This window comes from Oryctolagus cuniculus, chromosome 4 (genome assembly GCF_964237555.1).
Source record: "Oryctolagus cuniculus chromosome 4, mOryCun1.1, whole genome shotgun sequence".
In the NCBI taxonomy this organism is placed as follows: Eukaryota; Metazoa; Chordata; class Mammalia; order Lagomorpha; family Leporidae; genus Oryctolagus; species Oryctolagus cuniculus.
This window is the reverse complement of record NC_091435.1, coordinates 121,940,025-121,958,881: the sequence shown is the minus strand read 5'-3', so window position 1 is coordinate 121,958,881 and position 18,857 is coordinate 121,940,025. Positions and strand designations below refer to the sequence as shown.

General features: G+C 47.1%; 1 pseudogene; it reads right to left on the bottom strand.

The window, feature by feature from the left end:
- Window positions 1-5,467: 5,467 nt before the first annotated feature.
- LOC100348499 (uncharacterized) lies at window positions 5,468-18,343 on the bottom strand (annotated as a pseudogene).
- Window positions 18,344-18,857: the final 514 nt, after the last annotated feature.

Below are 18,857 nucleotides of genomic sequence, written 5' to 3'. Positions count from 1 at the left end.
GGTCCGCCATGTGCGTTGCAGAGATTCAACTATTTGAGCAAATCAATAGTTACACCAGCAGGAAGGTGGAATTGAGTGGAGCTGGGTATTGAACTCAGGTACCCTGGGGACATGGGTGTCTTAACTTCTGTGCTAGATGCCCACTCCCTGCTCTCCTGAACCTGTTCACTCATTTGATGTCAAGTGCTTTGTACCCCACGGCTGTTCCTATCCCTAACTCTTGGTCAAGAATCTGTATGGTTCCTGTGTATCCTAGGTCCTCTGTTCTGTTCTTTTCCTTCACTTCTCCCTTAGAGAAACTATTTCCCAATGCAGCTCTGAATATCTACACAGGCAACTCTGAAGCCAGAGCTTGGGCCCAAGGTGACCCTGAACTCATATATTTCCAATCTGAAGTCTGTCCAGCAGCTCATGTGTAACTTGTCTAGAGCTGAACTTACCACAGTGCACAGGCCCTCTTCCCTCCCTCCCTCAGTTTGTCCTCACCCACTGAGGGTCTACCTTGGGCTAGTTTATCATTCTTTTGATTCCTCTGGGTCAGAATCTCAGAGTCCTTTTTGTTATATCTCCCTACCAATGGTGTCTAAGTAGTCATTTATTTCTCTCCTTTCCTTTCAGTGTATATTAAACTGCGGTTCCATGTATGCCACCTAATTTCCATCCACTCTCTCTGTGTGTGTACCACTGCAGTGCTTTTCTGAGTTCTGATCCTCCTCCTCTTCACTGCTTAGGTCTACTGTGGTGGGCATGTTGCTAGGATGCTGAATTCAATAGCTGGGACACGGAGTAGCAAGGGAGTGAAGCAAATCTCAGCAAGAAAGGAGCCCATTGGACAACTCCAGGGGGGGCGGCCAGCCTGTGAGTTGGCAGTGCAGGCTGGGATCAGAGGCAGCAGGAGAAAGCAGATCCCAGAAAGATGCCAGGTTCTACAGGTCCCATGCCGAGTTTCCATTTACGTGACATTTGGAAAAGGCAAAACTACAGGGACAGAGAACAGAACACTGGTGGCCCAGGGCTACAGCTAAGCGGTTAGGGTCACAAGGCATTTTTAGGGTAATTGGGAATGTCTTATATCTTGACTGTGGTGACATTTGCCTGAATGCCATTTGTTAAAACAGAGCTGTACAGGAAAAGGGTGAATTTCAGTGGATATAAAGCATTTCTCAATAAAGTGTAAATCTGAATAAAAAAACAAAGTAGACCCTGAGGGCTGGAGGATGAGAACTTAGGCAGGTGGAGGCTTTGTCTGGGGGATGTGCAGAGTGCCAGAAGGTGGGTCCAGGTAACTGTGAATCCTACATGCTGTGGAGGGAGAGCTGTAGGTGACTGTGCTTACCTGGGACTGTGCTGTGATGGGCCTGGCAGCACTTATGGGCCCTTTCCCCAAAGGGAATAGTGAAACAGTTATCTCTAGTACCTTGAGGTAACTGTCCCCGAATATCTAAGACACAACGTCAATTAAGTTAAACTTCTTTGAGCCCAATTTTCCAGAAATAAGTAAAATATGGTTGCTTTTACTTTGCTGTTAAGCAGGTCAAAACAACAGGAGAAGCAAAATTAGCTTTATGTGGTAGAGCAGAGAAATAATTGCAAGCACATATTTAGCCAAGACTTAAAGGCAGGAAGGCATTGGCTGGAAGCTTTTAGATTAAGGGGGTGCATCTTGAGGACCCTAGATAGTTTTCTTCCCACGTCTAGGGTGGGCATTAGAAGTAGTGACCTGGTGGGATGTAGGATGGCTCCAGACTTTGGGGGAGCCTGGCTCAGTGGTTGTCCAGTACTGCAAAACCTTATTGATTTTTTTTTTATTTGACAGGCAGAGTTAGACAGTGAGAGAGAGAGAGAGAGAGAGAGAGAGAGAAAGGTCTTCCTTCTGTTGGTTCACCCCACAAATGGCCGCTAAGGCCGGAGCTACGCCAATCAGAAGCCAGGAGCCGGGTGCTTCCTCCCGGTCTCCCTTGCGGGTGCAGGAGCCCAAGCACTTGGGCCATCCTCCACTGCCTTCCCGGACCACAGCAGAGAGCTGGACTGGATGAGGAGCAACCGGAACTAGAACCCAGCGCCCAAATGGGATGCCAGCACTGCAGGCGGAGGATTAAGTAAGTTAGCCATGGCGCCAGCCCCAACCTTATTGATTTGTGAAGCTGAAACTTCCCTGTATGTTATGTAAAGAAAACGACAGGAATTCATGTCATAAGCAAGAGAGGTTAGAGAATGTTCAGAAGAGCAAACCATTTTATGCTCTCTCAGCTTTTGTAGAAACACTTATTTATGTGGAAACAGCTGACCTGCTAATTAGAAAACATCATTGCCTAGTCATTAAACCAATTATCCTGAGGAATTCTGCCAAGCAACACTTGGTCTAGTTCTAATTATTGTGTGGCCTTGAAAGCAATAAACTGTACTTTTGGAATAAAATTTTATAATTTAGACATATACATTTCCTATAGATAGAGTGGGACAGTAATGAGGTGTTTTACAGAAAAGATTTATCTACCTTATCTTCATAGGGAGATTATAGTGAATTAGATAATATATGCTTAGATCTGAGAAGTCCTTGGAAAATATAATAACTTTCTTTGTTTTACAGCAATATTGATGGGCTTTTCATTTCCAGTTCTGGTCTTTTTAAGTTGGTAAAAAATAAAACACTGTAGATTGCTTGAATAACAGCAGATTCCAACTCTGTCTACAGCAACATTTCTAAAACAATTATGTCCATAATGCCTCTATATATAACATGCACAACAGTAATTTTATGAGCAAACCAAATCATAAAGTGTTTATCATTTTGCTCCCAAAATAACTAAATAGTTTTAGATCAATAAAAGCATGCACACAGGCATTAGATTATATATTATATATATATATATGTAAAGTCCTTGGAGATGATTATTGGGTTTTTTTGACAGGCAGAGTTAGACAGTGAGAGAGAGAGACAGAGAGAAAGGTCTTCCTTTCTGTTGATTCACCCCACAAATGGCCGCTAGGGTCAGAGCTGCGCCCATCCGAAGGCAGGAGCCAGGTGCTTTTCCTGGTCTCCCATGGGGTGCAGGGCCCAAGCACTTGGGCCATCCTCCACTGCCCTCCTGGGCCACAGCAGAGAATTATTGTTTAAATATGATAGATATTTTTAGGGTTACCTTATTGGATTACCTTGAAACAGATAATTCTTTTTCCAAAGATATATTTATTTACTTATTCAAAAGGCAAAGAGAGGGAGAGGGAGGGGGAGAGGGAGAGGGGGAGAGAGAAGGAGAGGGAGGGGAGGGGGAGAGGGAGAGGGGGAGAGAGAAGGAGAGGGAGGGAAGGGGAGAGGGAGAGTGGGAAAGGGGGAGGGGGAGAGGGAGAGTGGGAGGGGGGAGACAGGAGAGGGAGGGGAGGGGGAGAGGGAGAGGGGGAGGGGTGCGGGAAGAGGTGGGGAGTGGAAGAGGGGGATGGGGAAAGGGGGAGGGGGAGAGGGGGAGGGGGAGAGAGGGAGGGGGAGGGGGTGTGGGAAGAGGTGGGGAGTGGGAGAGGGGGATGGGGAGAAGGAGAGGGGGAGGGGAGAGGGAGAGGGGGAGAGGGGAGGGGGAGAGGGGGAGAGGGGAGGGGGAGAGTGGGAGAGGGGAGGGGGAGAGTGGGAGAGGGGAGGGGGAGAGAAGGAGAGGGAGGGGAGGGGGAGAAGGAGAGGGGGAGGGGTGCGGGAAGAGGTGGGGAGTGGGAGAGGGGGATGGGGAGAAGGAGAGGGGGAGGGGGAGAGGGAGGGGGAGAGGGAAAGGGGAATGGCAAGGGGAGGGGGAGGGGGAGAGGGAGGAGGGGGAGGGGAGGGGGAAAGGGAGACAGGGAGGGAGAGGGAGCATGAGAGGTCTTCCAAATGGTAGCAACAGCCAGGGCTGGTCCATGCTGGAGCTTGGAGGCAGAAACTCCATCCTGATCTCCCATGTGGGTGGCAGGGGTCCAAGCATTTGGGCCGTTATCTGCTGTTTCCCATCCTATGTGGGAAGCTTGACTGGAAGTGGAGCAGTCAGGACTTGAACTCTGAAAAGGGATGTAGGCTTCACAAGCATTAGCAGCAGCTTAATGCACTGTGCCACAAAGCTGGCCCATAAATAGTTCTTCTTTTAAAAAAATATTTATTTATTTGAAAGAGTTACATAGAGAGAGAAAGAGAGGCAGAGAGAGGTCTTCCATCTGCTGGTTCACTCCCCAAATGGCCACAATGGTCGGAGCTGTGCCAATCCAAAGCCAGGAGCCAGGAGCTTCTTCTGGGTCTCCCACGTGGGTACAGGGGTCCAAAGACTTGGGCCATCTTCCACTGCTTTCCCAGGCTAAGCAGAGAGCTGGATTGGAAGTGGAGCAGCCAGGACTTGAACTGGCACCCATATGGAATGCTGGTACTGCAGGCGGCGGCTTTACCTGCTACGCCGCAGAGCCGGCCCCCATAAATAGTTCTTTAAAATTTTCTTTTAGGGAGTAGACGTCATTATGACTTAGGAAAGCTTTTTCAGGTCATAAAGGGAGACAGCGGACCCAAATAAAAATAAGGGGCCTCCTTTCTTATGCAGCTTTCACCTTATCCTGCAGCACTTTTCCCAACAGATCCCTGATTACGAAGTGTAGTCAAGGAGCCCCCAGGGTGTGCCAGTGGTCTGCAGATAGGGCACCTGTGAGGCTAAGCGAGCCACAGAGGTGAAGTGACAAGGGAGGACTTGGCTGGTGCTTGGCCGCTGTGTGGATGAGACCCACTTGCTTCAAGCTCAGGGGCATGTGCCTCAGAGGCACTGCTTGGCTTCAAAACTTCCACTCAGCGCTTTGTTCTGGGCATCCTCAGGTGGCTGAGCTTCAGTGAGGTATTCAGAGGTGTGTGCTTCAGTTTCCTTCACTATAAATGGGGCTAAAAATTGCACTCACCTCTAAGGGCTTTTGTGAGGATTAAACGTTACTCCGCAGGAAGTGCTCCCACCACGGGGCTTCGCTAACTCATCCGTCCATTCATTGGTTCGTTATTCATGACTCCAGCCTACATTTCTTTTGCACTTGCCATGTGCCGGGCCCTGCTGGGGAGACCCTGCTGTGAAGGATGGTGTTAGGGGTTCAGTGATAGGATGGCGTCCCTGTCATATTCAGCCTGTATTCCGGTGGGAAGATGCAGGTCACAAATGAGTAAGTGCATTAACTAGTCCAGGTAGTAATACATGATAACATGGTAGTTAGGGAAATAAGAGTGATTGCGTTATGGGGAGAGAGGTCAGCCTTAGCTAGGGTGGGCAGAAGTGGCTCTGAGAAGGTGATATTTGAGCTGAGAGGTGAGTGACAAGAGATCCATGTCACCTTTGATAAATGAAGTTTTCCTTTGTGTTGGGAGCTCCCTTCATATTCTCACTTTAAGCTCTCTTAGCATCAATATTAAATCCTTTCCAGTTGACACTTGCAGGAAACCCTGAGAATCTGTTGCTAGCACTCCGTTTGCACAAGCCAATCATCATCAGCATGGTTGGGCCTGTTTTCCCCAAACTTCACTTTGGCAGCACCCAGATCTGCCCACCCCGGGACGTTTCTCCCTTGCCTGCGACTGGCTGCCCAGCTACTTTGTTCTGCCTCAGTTTCTGGAGAAGCCTGACTCTGTTACTGCTCCCCAACAGGAAGTACAGGATGGGGTTGAGGCAGGTGCTCATGCTCAGCAGAGGCCTCCACATCTTGTAGGCCATGCTGGCTGCCCTTAGGAGCTGGCAGTCCTGGGCAGTCAGGAAGCTGACAATGAGGTAGAAGGTGCGGGCAACATGGAAGGGCACGAAACAGAGGGCAAAGAGGCCACATATGAGCAGGATGGTCCTGATGGACTTGGCCTGGGCTGCCTGGCCTGACCTTGTGAGGATCTCCTCTGACCTGGTCAGGCTCCTGACCATCAGCGAGTAGCACAGCAAAATGACCAAGGATGGGAAGACAAAGCCAGACAAGGTCAGAGCCATGGCATAGGCAAAAAACTGATCAAAGTTCTCTGGGCTGGTCGTATCATAGCAGATCACCTGGCCTTCGATATAGGCCGTTTGGGAGAAGGCCAGTGTGGGCAGCACTTGGAGGAACACCAGAGCCCAAGTGGTGACAGCACCCAGCCAGGCATGCCGGTGGGTCCGGTAGGGCATTGAACGCAGCGGGTGGCACACACCTAGGAAGCGGTGAACAGAGATGCAGGTCAGCAGCAGGATGCTTCCGTAGAGGTTGGCATAGAACAGGAATCTCACCAGCCTGCAGAGCAGCTCCCCAAAGATCCAGCTGTCATGCAGGCAGTAGGTGATGATTAAGAAGGGCAGGGTTAGCACAAAGAGCAGGTCAGCCACCATCAGGTTCACCAAGTAGATGGTGGCACAGCTCCAGCGCTTGGTTTGCCGCCAGGAGGACCACAAGACAGTGCCATTCAAGGGCAATCCTAGGACAAATACCACACTGTAGGTCAGGGAGAGGTAGAGTTTGTTCTCTGAAAAATGGCAGACACTTTCTTCCTTGGAGGCATTCATGTCCAATTTCTCCATCTCAGGAGGCTCTGTGGAGGAGCAGAGCTCTGCCACAGCTCTCACTTCTTCCCCTGGGAGGGAACAAAATAGACAGCCTAGTGTCATGACCCCAGCCGGGTGTTAGCCTCTGCCTTGACCTGGCATGCAGCTCTGGGCTCTCAAAGTCTAGTTAGCATCCTTGTTTGAGAGAGACAACTCCCAGGAAAAACGTCAAACCCAAGGATAGGGCGGCTTGCAGACTTACCGGGTCCGAAGGGCTGCCTTGCATTGACGTGTGTGCTCTTGCTTTCAGCTGGGTTATGTTAGGAAGGTCAAGTGCACAGGATAGTGGGAAAATGCTGCTGTCATTTAAAGAGAACACAGCTCTGTAAATAACTGCTGTTGCTAGAATCCTTTGCATAGGGCCAGGAAGTCTCCCAGGAGTGAGATTCCAGCTGCAGAAGCTGGTGTATTCCCAAGGGTGGTGCTGCTCACAGCCTGTGCCTAACCACACAGACCATGATGGAATAGAAAATCATCCTCTGGAGGGCCTTGGGAGGATGAGGGAAAGCACAGACTTTGCCTACAGGCTCCACTGGAAGGCTGTGATTTGTGTCTCTGCAGATTCATGAATTGCATATTTGAATACCGGGGCTGATTTGCTTATTAATCATCTCAGCATCCTGACCACCCAAGAAAACAAAGCTGAGCCATGAAGCCAGGTGCAGCTTCTTCTTTATTTCCATCCCTGCTGAGAAAGCAGTTCCACCAGGTGGGCCTCAGCTGCAGCGGAAGGTGTGCGTGGAGCTTGAAGATTCCTGTGGCATTAGGAAAGCCAGCGTGCCCATCCGCAGGGGGTCCATGGGGATTGAAAGACGTTGAATTCTAGGGTTTAATTTTAGGGACCGAACGTTTAGAAAGACAAGGTAAAACAAGGCAAGAGAGAAAAGTAGAAGGTGGGTAGTTTTAGGAGAAATTGTTGGCTGTAAAATACCATATTGAAATTTACTCGCAATAAAAGGAACACAGATTTCATTCATTCTGCCAATCAACAAACGTGTGTTGAGTGAGGCCCTGGGGATACAGAGGGAGTAAGACACAACCCTAGCCCGCCAGGATCTCATGGTCTGGCAGGGCAGACAGAGGTGGATGCTGCTGATTGCAATGATGTGAGGGGTAGTCAACAACATTCTCTGAAATTAGCAGCATGTTCCCAGCTCTCGCCTGGGCGGAGTGAGTGAAGGCGTCTTAGAAGGGGTGACTTTGGAACAGCTTGGGAGAACAATCGGGAGCTTACTAAGCAGAGAATGGCCTGGGGTGTGGGGTAGGGGGAATGACCCCTGCAAGGGCGTGGAAGGGCAGAGTGCACTACGGGGATGGCAGGAGACTCAGCATTATTGATGTCACCACGAGCAGGACAGAGCTGTGCTGGTTCCTCTGAGGTGTTGACTTGCCTGGGTTGGGGATACCCAGACAGATGGCAGAGCATTCCTGAGGTGTATCCAGGAGAGATGGGCACTGGGGGCAGTGGCTCAGTGAGGGAGATCCGCCCCCTCACCTAGAGTGGGTGGGCACCATCCAGACCGCCCAGGGCAAGGAGAGACTGAGAAGGAATAGAAAGGCGAATTGGCCCTCCAGTGGATTGGAGACATATCCTCTACTGTGCTGGGACAGCAGAACTCCAGGCTCCGGGACTGGCACCCGCCTCCCCCCAGGACTCTCAGGATTTCAGATGCAGCCTGAGGGAACCCACCTGCTCCCCTGGCTCTCCAGAGTCACCGCAGATGCCAGTTCCCATAATAACCCCCCCACCCACCTCCTTAGTGGTTTGCTCTCTGCAGAAGCCTGGCTAACACAGCTGTGCTGAGGAAGATAGTAGTAGTGTGGCCTCTGCACCAGAGGCAGGGAGAGGCCAAGTTGGGGTGAAGCCCTCATCCTAACTCGGACTAAGGAAGTATTGAGGTGGATGAAATCATAAGGATTTCATTAATCCTTATTGATGCCAGACAGCACATTCTCTTGGCCATGGGAGGACACTGATATAAATCTGAGAGTTGATTTTAATAGTTAATATGTATCTGGAAAAATTTTTTAAAATATATTTTCATTTTTTATTTGAAAGACATCTTCCATCTGCTGGTTCAACTCCCCAAATAGCACACAGCCAGGGCTGGGTCAGGGTGAAGCCAGGAGCCAAGAACCCAGTCTGGGTCTACCATATGGGTATCAAGGGCCTAAGTACTGTCATCGTCTCCTGCCTCCCAGGGTGTGCCTTAGCAGGAAGCTGGATTGGAAATGGAGTAGAGTGGTCTTTTTTTTTTTTGACAGGCAGAGTGGACAATGAGAGAGAGAGAGACAGAGAGAAAGGTCTTCCTTTGCCGTTGGTTCACCCTCCAATGGCCACCACGCCTGGTGTGCTGTGGCCAGCGCACCGCGCTGATCCGATGGTAGGAGCCAGGTGCTTCTCCTGGTCTCCCATGGGGTGCAGGGCCCAAGCACTTGGGCCATCCTCCACTACACTCCCTGGCCACAGCAGAGAGCTGGCCTGGAAGAGGGGCAGCCGGGACAGAACTGGCGCCCCGACTGGGACTAGAACCCGGTGTGCCGGCGCTGCAAGGCGGAGAATTAGCCAGCCTAGTGAGCTGCAGCGCCGGCCAGTAGAGTGGTCTTGAAACAGATGCCCTATAGGGGATGTGGGTTTCCCAAGCAGGGACTTAGCTACTGAGCCAAATGCTTGTCCCTGGAGAACTTTTGTAAATGAATGAAGTCATTTAGTGGGGTCTCATAAACACCCTCTCACAGTAAAAGTTATTTTTTGTGTATGTGAAAGACTTGATTATACAATTCTTAACTTACAAAGATGAACTAGGGGCTTATACATTATTTATTTTTAATGGGTTTCTTTAAATGGGACCCCCAGGTACATTTAATTAGGTGGTGGATTAAAGTAGCAGGTGGTTTACTTTGAATTTCCTAAAATGTTTCAAATCAAAGAATAATTTGGTGTTATTTGAACGACTGACCACCGGGTGGCAATGAAGACCAACAGACAGGTTACACTCCCCCCCCCCCCCCCCAAGCTGGAATTGGAGTTGCGCTTTCATCCTGGCATAGCAGCTGTGGGGGAAGTAGCATTCACTGAGGACGTAGGAAAAAAAAACTCCCCATCCCTAAACCGTCTCCTACTGGTGTGCCACCTGCAGTTACTTTGTTAGGTTTCCACGGTGGATGAAGTGGAGTTCGTCAGTCAGCGGAAACCTGCCTGCCGATTCTACATGGTTCTCCATAAAGACCATGTGACGCAGGCGTGGCTACATGATTCTCCATAAAGACCATGTGACGCAGGCTGGCTACATGATTCTCCATAAAGACCATGTGACGCAGGCGTGGCTACATGATTCTCCATAAAGACCATGTGACGCAGGCTGGCTACATGATTCTCCATAAAGACCATGTGACGCAGGCTGGCTACATGATTCTCCATAAAGACCATGTGACGCAGGCTGGCTGCTTTCTTCCCCCATTTTGCAGCTGAGGAAGCAAGTGCAGATGCGTAAGTGGGGGTCATGTCTGTGATTTGGGGGATACCTGGGTTGCTTTTACAAAGCAGACTCGGGAAATTCTCAGATTTCCTGGGCATCTTTTTTTTTTTTTAAATCTCCCTGTCCCTTCACCACTACTCCTCAGCTCCATCACCACCCTGTCCCTCAAAGAAAGATATGGAAATGAAATAGTAACTCACGCCTCAAATCACAGATGTAGTATCCTTGTTATAGATGACCTAACCCTGGCTCAGAAGGCACAATTGCGAGGCAGTGGCAAAGAGATAACAGAATACAGTAGTCCTCTCTTGTCTTCAGTTTCACTTACTGTGGTCTAAATTACCCATAGTTAACCATGGTCTGAAAATATCAAATTAAAAATTTCAGAAACAACTCAAGTTTTCAATTATACACTGGTCTGTGTAGCATGATGAAGCCTGTCAGCATCCCTCGCTGTCCTTCCTGGGTTGTGATCATAGCCTTGTCCAGGGAGTACACAGAGTATGCTGCCTACCTGTCAGCTGGTAGCCATCTTGGTTTTCAGACTGTCACAGTAACTCAGTGCTTGTGTCCAAGTTATCCTTTTCTTTTTTAATTTTGTTTTTACATTTTATTTTTTAAATCTTATTTAATGGAATGCAAATTTCATAGGTACAACTTTAGGAAGATAGTGGTCAAGTTATCCTTATTTTACTTAAACTCTAGGTATAAGCTTTTATTAGGGTATATTGTAACTGTTAAATTTCATTATTGGTTATTGTTATTGCATTGTGCCTAGTTTATAAACTTTATCAGAGGCATGTACGTATAGGAAAAAGCATGGTATATAGGGTTTGGTACTATCTGGTTCCAGTAAAGGCCTTGGGACATATTCCCCAAGGATAAGGAGGGTATACTGTATTGAGAACTGAAAGAAATCTGCCAAAAATGAGTTCCACATGATAGCCCTCTACCCAGTTTTAAAATACACTTTGAGTCTTCAGATAAGAGAGGCCCATGTTAGGTAGGAAGTTAAAAATTAGCTTATGTGTCTGTGAGAAGGGTCTGAAGAAACCAGCATCTGCTTTGGAAGCCCCAGAAGCCTGACATTTTGCACTTTAAAGTCCTGCTCAGACCCTGGTGACTTTGCAGGTGGTCCCTGCATGGAAAGCTCCTAGGAGAATTCTCTCCTCCGCACTAAATGGGCTACCTGACCTGATACCAACAGGCAATAAAACCTTCACAGTCGCCCTAAGGGAAGCCCCTCTACTCTACCCAGGTGCCAGCAAATCTGGGAAGGAATTTGCTAGTTTTCACCCAACAAACCCTTTCACCAGGGCTCCTCATCCTTTGTCCTGGAGGAGAAGGGGGGGGGGGTAAAGAGACTCCCTTAAAAAGGGAGTCAAAGACCAAGCCCCAGGCTCTGCTCTCTGCTGAACCGCCTGCCTGGCCTGCCCAGGTGTGTTCTCTCCATTCAACACTGTAACCTCACTCTCCCCCAGTCTGAGTGACTGGGCACTCTATCCGTCCCTCCCATTCTGATGGATGCCCCATCCCCAATAAAACTTGATTACTTTACTCTGTGTCTTATGCCTGAATTCTTTCTTGTGTGAAGACAAGAACCCCACGGTTTCCACGGCTCCTTTCTCTGGTGACAGTGTTAGTGTTCCACTGGTTCTGTGTTAGATTTTCATAGTGTAGGCCTGCTCTGTTCCTGGACCCCTCTTCTGTGCTTGAATTGTCCTGAAATATGGGAGCCCGAGGGCTTTTATTTTTTCCACAATGCAAGCAAATTGGATTCCTTAAATAATGCAGAAGACTGTCCAAATGCAGCAAATACTTAATTTCAATAATTAATTTCTATAGCAGCTTGCACATTGCTGTTTTCTGTTGACAAGGATCTGACATAATTGGCAGCCTCAACACTGTCTAAACACGGCAGTGATTGGGAAACATTGCATTGTCACAACAAAGTAGGTTCTGAAACTGATGTTAGTCTGTCTGGAAAAATAATTACTCTCGTACTCGTGTTAGTCCATCTGTCCAAATGTATGATACTCCCAAACAGACTCTGAAATCAGATTTTTAAACTTCGGTTAATGATGCACTGAAAGTAAGCACAGTGATACTGTCCTGTGGCTGCTGAAGCCCATCACTGCCTCTCGGCTTCCAACCCTGAAAGCAGATTGTGAAGAAACCTTTTACCTTTTCCTTTCATTTGGCATCAAAGCTCTTAAAAGCATTGAGACTGAGTCTTTCCTTGTGCATTGCCTGTGAAGAAGCGTAGAGGCTGGTTTGACTTGGGGCCGGGGAGGAGATCAATGGCAGAGCCTGGGGCTCTCCTAGTCACAACAAAGTTGCCCAAGGCACGAACAAAAAGGCTGCTATCTCAGGACCTCTCTTCCCATCCCATCTCGCCCTCAGGCAGCCCGTGCCCCTCACAGTTCCCTGGCAATGGTGATTACCCCGTAACACCCTTGTTGCTGTTCATACTTGGAAGGTGCCAGTTGCTAGGGATGCCGGGGTGAGGGTGGGTGGTGTTGGGAAGGATCCCCAGTGGCTCTGGACACCCAAAGCATTGGAAAGGAGAGAGGATGGGGCCGTCTTACCAGTTTTTCTTTTATGGTTCATGATTTTTGTATCGCTTAAAATCTTTCCTACCTGAATATAGATTAGAAATCGATAAACAATATAGATATTCTCTATATTAGCATATAAAAACCTTTCCCCCTTTGATCTGATTGATTTTGTTCCACTATAGGGTTTGATGTTTCTGTGTGTGTCTCACTAGCTGTGAGTGTGTACTCATGTGGCTGTATAAGAAACTTAGACGAATGTGATCTGATTTGCATTTTGAGAAGATCACTCTGCTGTTTGGAGAGTAGAGAGTGGGGTGCATTGGGAAATAAGTTAGGAGGCTGTTGCTTTGGGAGAGAGATGAGAAATGGGCAGATTCAGTGGATCTGTAGGAGGTAAATGAACATGACTTGGTGATGAATTACATGCAAGGCTGAGAGGGGCTTAGGACTACCTCAAGTGACTTCCTTCTGCTGCTACCGACAGATGTCTTTACCCCTCTTTGGTTACTGTATTTCTCTCCTTCATTGCGTCTCTCTATTCACTTTCCACATCCTACTTCCTTCTGCAAACCCCCTTCTTCCCTCTGGGCATCTTCTGGCTGCTGCCCCTGTTGTGCATGGTTAATTCTGAACACAGAGCTAAGAAATTCTACCAAGGCATTTTGATTGGTCCACCCTTATTCCTATTTGGGTAGGACAGTGACACGCCCCTCACATGCTATGGGTTACACATGTTGGTTGGCTGTGTGGCCCCCTTTATTATGGCTGGCAGCTGGTGTGATGGGGCCCATGGAGTTATGAGCAAGCCTACACTTGGTGGGTAGACATTTAGGATTGCTGCATCTGCAGGGTCTTTAATAAGCAGAAGGGGGCTGTGAGCAGCTGGCGCCTGGCATGTCCTAGGGGTGCAGAGGAGCACATGCATGAGAAGACACAGTTAAGGGAACAGATTTTCTTTTTCACCCCATTTCTCTTTACTAGTGTCTAAGTTATGAACTTGTTTTCTAAAACACACTTAGGAGAGAAATTTCTCATAAAACAAATCTGGACCACAATATAACTTTTTGAAGCTGGCCTCCCATCCAGGGTTCTGTTTTTTAATAATACATCAGTCAGAACTTTGACTTTGAGATATTTTGTTCATGCTTAGCCCATAAATTTGAATCGACAGTCCTATTAATGATGGAATGCAGTTATGTGTGTTTATGGTAAAAGGACAAAGTGGATATTTTTGAACTTGGTTATATATAAGATGGATTACAAACAGTAGTGCTAGAGAATGAAAATAGGCCTTGATTTCACATTCAGTAGAAGATGTCAGAGGTGGGTTCCTTGAAAGGCCTACAGTGAAATATGAGGGGAAGGTGTAGAGTTGCAAGGGGTTTCATTTAAACACATGGCTCACGTATTAATATTTTCATTGATTTATTTCCATGCCAATATGTTCTGACATAAATATGGTGATCTATAATGTATTGACCATAAAAGTCAACATTATTTTAAAAGCTGACTCAGGGAAATAAAAACCTCATTGTTAGTGCTGATATATACGGTATGTTACCCTGTTGAAAAATTAACCTCTCTTATTCTGCTCCCAACTGAGCTAAATAAGAGAGATGCATTTTAATGGCTGTGACCTTTCTTGCATGCTTCACTTCATAGCCAGAGCCCAGATTGCAAGAGGCCTGGGTCAGGGTGTGAAAACAAAGAGCAACCCTCCTCAGAAGGGACTCTGCCAAGAATGAGCATGAAACCTTTGCCTTTTAAGGGATCAAAAGATCTGGGATACTCTCCTGGAAGGCCGTAACTTGGGTCTTTGGTCAACAGTGAGAATAATGCCAAGAGCCAAAGTGGCACTGAGGCCCCAGCACCAAGAGGAGGTGTGGAGCAAGCGTGAGTGAGATAATCACAGTGAAAAGCTGCCACTGGAGTGCTGGAGGCCAGGGCTGCAGACCCATCTTTGTGTAAGCTGCCCAGTGAGATGGTTACTGTGAAATGGAAACTGAGCAGAGAGAGATTAATTTAGTAGCATAGAGAGAAAGGTAGGGAGACTTGGGGAGATTTGGATACTTTCCCTCTCAGTTTCAGGACAGTTCAAGTTGGTTGAAAATAGCAAAATAGTACAAATTTTAGAGCAAAAGGGGGTCCCTGGGTACCAGGCAGGTGTAATCATGTATAGACGAAGAAACTGTTAAACTCCAAGTGTTAAGTGGGTAGGTTTGTCCAAGGTCACATAGCTGGTCAGTGCCTGAACCCCGTCTCGAGTCCAGGTCTCTGGTTCTCTGTGCAAGGCTCCTTCTCTTCCGCAGTGTCGATGAGTGGTCATGACTGATGATCCCCATGCGTGGAGAGTGTTCCCCACAACATGCATGTCAGATTTCGCAGCCCCCATCACGCTGCCACTGATCTTGTGCAGGCTCCATGAGGACCCATGTTGCTGAATTTCGCAGAAACTTTGGTGACTCAGTGTTAGCCTCTGATCAGCATATGCCACAGTTGCGCACTCCTTGAGACAATCTCTTCTTTTGCTTGTTTCATTTGTTAGAACTTCCTTGCTGTTGAGACAAACCCCTGTCAAAGGTAATCCAGCAAAATGATAGCTTCCTGGTTCATATGATTAAATGGTCCTGGTGAGGCTGGCTTTGGGTGTGGTCTGACGAAGGAACACTTATGGTAGTTCAGGAATGACATTTGTTTCTTCCTTGACTCCACTTTCCCATTCTCATAGCACTCTATTCTTCCCTGCTTGTGATAAGATGGTTGCTGTAGAATCTACTCTTTGATTTACTGATGTGCAAACCAGCAAGAAACATTTTACCCCAGCCACAAAGTCTTTGGATTGGTACTGACTGGTTCTATTATCTTTTCCTAGGCTTTGTGTCCATCCTTGAAGCAAACAATGTGCAAAGGGGGATGGAAAACATTGATTGTCCAAGACCTTGGATGAATCTTCCACCCCTAGGATGTAAGGGGTGGGGTTGAGGGAGGGAAGGGTGGTTCTGCTAATACCCATTTAGAATTTTGTTATCACAAGGAAGGCTCTAAATTCAGGGCAGCAAAAGCAGAAAATGCCCTTGATGGCTTCGATCACATTGCGTTTTCCTGCTATGCCTCCTACTCACTCCTCTCAGTCTTGCTCATGGTATCATCCCCACCCCACGTGGCCTGTGCCGTTGGAGTTCCTCAGTGCTCACCTGCAGGCTTTCTTCTCTTCCAGGACTAAGCTTGTCCTCAAGGTGATTTCCATGAAGGCATTGTGAATGGAGAAGACCATTGGAACCCAAAGCACTTTGGGTCAACCTAACACTGTAGTTGAAATTATAGACTATGGCATTTATTTTTAATTATTTATTAGAGAAAGAGAGTGCATGAGTGTGCACGTAAAAGTGCTCCCGACTGCTGGTTTACTCTGTAAATGCCTGCAGTGTCTGGAGTTGGACTTGGCTAAAACTGGGAGCTGGGAACTCAATCCAGGTCCTCCATGTGGATGGCAGGGCTCTAACTACTTGAACCTTCACCTGGTACCTCCCAGGGTCTGCACTGCAGGAAGCTGACATCAGGAACTGGAGCAAGGTACTGAACACTGGCATTCTAATATGGGACATAGACATCTTAAGTGGCATCTTGACTGCTAGGCCAAATGCCTGCCCTGTAGGCCACGGGATTTAATGAGGAATGGTATTTAATGAGAGAGCTGGAGAGGAAGTGAGACTGATGATACAGGTGTCTTTGAGAATGCAAAGCACCAAGATACTCTTTATTCTTTACTCCAAAGATAGGGGACAGGTTGAAGACTATTAACAAATAGTCACCACAAAGGGTAGGGTGTCAGTTGAAAGTCCTGATGAGGTTAGATCCCTACATACTTGCTGTCTCATTGTGAAATTGAATTTCTGACTGGTTTGTTTGCTAAGAAGGTAAAGAAATCTCTTGGAATATTTCCCTTCTTTACTAGAGAGGTTTATTTTAATCAGGTAAGAAATGCAATTTTTAACCCTGAGGCTATGATTCTTGCAAAGATTGTTTTACATACTTGTTGTGGGGAATTGCCTTTATTCACTTTATATGTATAATAAGAAATTTATAATATGTCTGGTAGGGGCCTGCACTGTGGCGTAGCGGGTTAACGCCCTGACCTGAAGCGCTGGCATCCCATATAGGCACTGGTTCGAGACCCGGCTGCTCCACTTCCAATCCACCTCTATGCTGTGGCCTGCAAAAGCAGTAGAAGATGGCCCAAGACTTTGGGCCCCTGCACTTGCGTGGAAGACCCAGAAGAAGCTCCTGGCTCCTGGCTTTGGATCGGCGCAGCTCTGGCTGTTGCGGCCAACTAGGGAGTGAACCAGCGGATGGAAGACCTCTCTCTCTGCCTCTCCTCTCTGTGTAACTCTGACTTTTGAATAAATAATCTTAAAAAAAAAAAAGAAAAAGAATGTCTGGTAGGAGACTGGATTTCTGCACCTAATCTGTCATGTGCCCACCAGCACAGTTAAGGATCATTTTCTTCTACGTAAATTCATAAACCCAAGTTCTGGTCAGAAGCCATTAAGGACCTCTGTCTTGTTTTTTTTTTTTTTTATTATTATAGGTTTGTTTGAGAAAAATAAATTTGTTTCTTGTAGAATAATTTTGAAATCTATCATTTTCTTTTAACAATTTTTATTTGAAAGATTGAGTGAGAGCGAGAGTGCACACACACACACACACACCTGAGAAAGAGAGAGCTCTTCTGCCTCTGGTTTACTTCCTCAATGCCTAAAACAGCCGGAGCTGGGCCGGGCCAAAGCCAGAAGCCTGGAACTCAATTCAGATATCTCATGTGGATTACAGGGACCCAAGTACTGTGCATTATCAGGAAGCTGGAGCAGGAAGTAGATCAGGGACCCAGACAATCTGAAATGGATGTGGGCATCCCAAGTGACACCTTAGCTGCTACACCGAACACCTGCTATGAAGCATCTTTCCTTCATACCATCTGTTTCTTGAAAACCCTTCACGTCCTTAGCTCTATCTGTCCTGTGAGCTCTAAATTCTTACAACAAACTGTATGACACAAACTGGACATTTTACAGATTTCACCAACCTAATATGGCTTAAAGTGAAAATTTTGTCTCACCAACTTTGCCTCTATTCAACATTCTTCATTATTTCAGTGAATGGCGCTGTTACTTACTCAGACATTCAAGCAAAAGCCCTAGAACTTGTTCTCCATTCTTTTCTTTCCCCTCTTCCATATCAGTTGTTCACTGGTTATGTCAAATATGAGTCAAAGTACCCACTTCTGTGCACTCATTGCCTCCACCCTGGTCTTTGCCCCTGGTCTCTTGCCTGGCCCACTTCACCTGTGCCCCTCACTGATCTCCATGCCTCTCTCTACCCCACTTCAGGCATAGCAGAAAGGCTGTCTGAATGAAGCAAAAGTCAGATCACGTGCCCTTCTAAAAAGTTTCCACTGTTTTCCTATTTTCAGAATAGAATTCAAATGTCTTGTTATGGACTCCATAGCGTGGTCTTGTGCTTATCCCTCACTCCAGTGTCATTTAACTCACTCTAATTCTCCGCTTTGGGACCAGAGCCATACTGACTGCTGCATGTCAGGGAGTTTGTGGTTTGGAAACAAGAGAATGCACACGTACTGCATATCCTCCTTGTTGCAGTCAAGGCCCAGAAACCTTTGATAAAAAGGGTAGCCACAGAGGTCAGGAGAAGATGCTGCATATTTTAATAGAGCTTTTTCAATATTGCTGGTTCCACACTGAGATGTCCACATGGCAAAATTGAGTCCTGCTTCTTCCAAGAAACCAGCCAGGCTTTAGCTATAGCATGTCTTCTAGTCATAGAACTCACACCAAGACCTAAGATTCTTGCACTGTGGCTGGTTTGTACCTCGTGCTACTTCAGCAAAGCCACATCCTCATTGGATGAGAGTCTTTACTCAATTATGCCTAGAAACTATGGCTAAATTTCTGACATTTCTGGGGAGACTGCTTCTCCGTGTTGTTCTGATTCTGTGTTGTTCTGATTCAGCCCAGGTTATGGTGATGCTGAGTTTGGTCCCAGAACCGAAATCACAAGTCCATTTCCCTGAATACTAACCTGTTCCCTGAATATGTCATGACCTTCATGCCCCATAGTCTTTGCAATTACTGCTCCTACTACTTGGAACATTTTCCCCAGCTCTTTCTCTGTATGGCTAAATTAGTCTTATCCTTCAATGCTAATTAAAACATCATGTTTTATTATGTCATGTTTTATTAACAGCAATTTTGCTATAATTTCTTGTT